Here is a 2,401-nt window from a genome sequence, read left to right as displayed (position 1 = left end):
ATATATATATATATATATATATATATATATATATATCCCCTGATAAATAAACAGTAAGCCAGTCTTGTGACATTGTGATTAACAGTCAAATTTCAAAAGCAGAAAGTAAGCTATTTTTTCTAGTTATTAAATACAACGTATTCTCTTTTCTTACTGTATAACCAAATACATGGAAAAAAATCAAGGCTATTACCATATTTACCTGAATCCAAAATGACTTCAGATTTAAGATGACCCCCATGAAATAGATTCTACATACGGAATATTATACATTTGTTATAATTTTCCAGGTATAGAATCCAAGTAGTGGAGTTATCTTAAATTAATCCCTGCCACTGCTGTCATGGGGAAAGCACTGGCAGGGACTGAAGGGCCAAACCCCAGCCACTTGCTCCTGTGCTAGCCCCCAAGTATCTCCCACTGCCTCCCCTGCCTGTGCCTGCCCTGCACCCACATTCTCTGCTCCCACCTAAAGCCTTCCTCCTCCAACTTTTTCTTCCCCACCCCATGCCTGCCCCTCCCCCCATACCTCCTGTGGCAGCTCTGTTACTCCAGGGTAGTCAACAGCAGCAGCATGGTCCTGGCCTGGCCCCTGTGTGATAAAGAAGGCTGCAGGGGGAAGTAGGTGGTGATGGAGGTAGGGTTTGGAGGGCCAAGCACTGTCGTGGGAGGGTAGAGGGTGGGGGAGCAGGATGAAGTTTTGCCCACCAGACCCCCCAGGGATCTCCTCTGCACTCTCCTGGCTGGATACCTGTTGGTTACAAAGGACCAACACTCAGGTTCATCATAAATTCTAGTTTATTGGATGGGGTGTGAAGTTACCAATAAAATCATAAATACAAACTTTGAGTTATGAGTGGTACTGGTCATCTTAGCATGCACACACACACATGCACACGCACATACATGCACTCACTCATTCAAACCCATATCATTTAAACCCATGTAGTATAGTGTATAGTAGCTGCTCTAGTGATTGTGAGAGCACTGGTGTCAGTATATATACCAATCCAAGGCAATAGAGCCTGCTGTCGATGGTGAGCTTCCTTCAAGATGATGTCTTCTGCAGAAGGGGGTCACACCTGCTTGTCCTTCTATCTTGGTAGGTCAGGTGTTGGATGAGAAGGTGCCCCTGAGGGTCACACTTCACTGCCTTTTATTCATTTCTGGCATACTTATGTGATGTCTCAGCACCATTTTGGTTGCCCAGTCCAGAGGTAGCTGTCCCATGTGGGTCTTGAGTAGTGCCTGAGAGCTGTTAGTCACAGGGGTCTTGCCTATCCAAGTAGTGCAGTTTTGGGAGTCAGTTTCTCATTTTGATTAATTAACAATGGTATTGTTAAGGGTTGCAGGAATAGTCAATAGGGTGGGTGCTGTGTCCCAGGAATCAGTTCCTTGGCTTGATTAGCCTAAAATGGCTTGTAGAGTTTTGTAATGGTAAGTTATTTTGGCTACGCTATTGTCATTAATTACCTACTGATCACCATACACTTGCATTCACTCAAGGGGGACCAGACCAATATAGCAGATTTTATCACTTTACAATTACAATTTCAATGCAGTTTTTAACAATGGGTCAGAGTGAAACTTCTGTTAGGATAACTATATGGATTTTTGGGGAGCATTGGATCTGCAACTGAATACAAAGGCTTTTTCCTGTGTCTCACCAGAGCCGCTGGTCACAAGGCAGGATAATATATTAGGACTAATATTGCAAATGCTTAGGTAACCAGTTGTCTAAACAAAGTCATAGTGTTAGAACCCATTGTGTAAGGAGAACAAGATGCAGCTCACCAGCTATCGTCAGGAGATAAAGCAGAAGCAAGACCTTGGAGATGAAGAAGGAGTCAGCAAGAAACCAGAAAAAAACAGTGATTGACCGAGAGTACCTAAGTTCATGGCCTTATGCATGCACTCCTAGCAAAGAGGCATGTAAATGAATGAGATGCCTAGGCAATTCCATGCTAATGAAGTAAACAGTAAACAGATGCAGAGTTTGAGACAGGAGGAGAAATAAGTGGAACTGAAGGAGGGACAAGGATGGAGTGGATGTTAATATGTATGAACCAAAGTATATAAAATGTAAAAAGAACTAATGTTTAGTGTGGCTTGCAGGTTTGTTGGTTTTTTGGGAGCTAGTCTGAAGCTGTCTCCATTCTAAATAAAGGTGTTGTGAGCAATGTGTACTGGTGTTTGCTCCCTGCTTGCTCTGGCTAATCAGTAACAGGATCCATGAGCAACTGGATCATTGTCTCCCTAGTCTTTGGGTGCCATACGGAGTCAGGGTCTAACAACTTCATTCTATAAGGAGTGCATTTCTTAAGGGTTTAAAAGTATAAAATATAAATACAAATGTCATGGTAAAGACAAGACAGATGAATTATAAAAAATGCACCATGAT

General features: G+C 42.5%; 1 protein-coding gene across 1 annotated transcript in view; it reads right to left on the bottom strand.

Moving 5' to 3' along the window:
* Positions 1 to 2,401, bottom strand: part of PTPRD (protein tyrosine phosphatase, receptor type D) — a 1,990,398-nt gene that overhangs the window by 1,340,958 nt on the left and 647,039 nt on the right. The window lies entirely within an intron of this gene.

The sequence above is a fragment of the Gavialis gangeticus genome, unplaced genomic scaffold (genome assembly GCF_001723915.1).
Source record: "Gavialis gangeticus isolate Ggan-Ray unplaced genomic scaffold, GavGan_comp1, whole genome shotgun sequence".
In the NCBI taxonomy this organism is placed as follows: Eukaryota; Metazoa; Chordata; order Crocodylia; family Gavialidae; genus Gavialis; species Gavialis gangeticus.
Note: the sequence above shows the minus strand (reverse complement) of the source record. Positions and strands in the feature narration are given on the sequence as shown.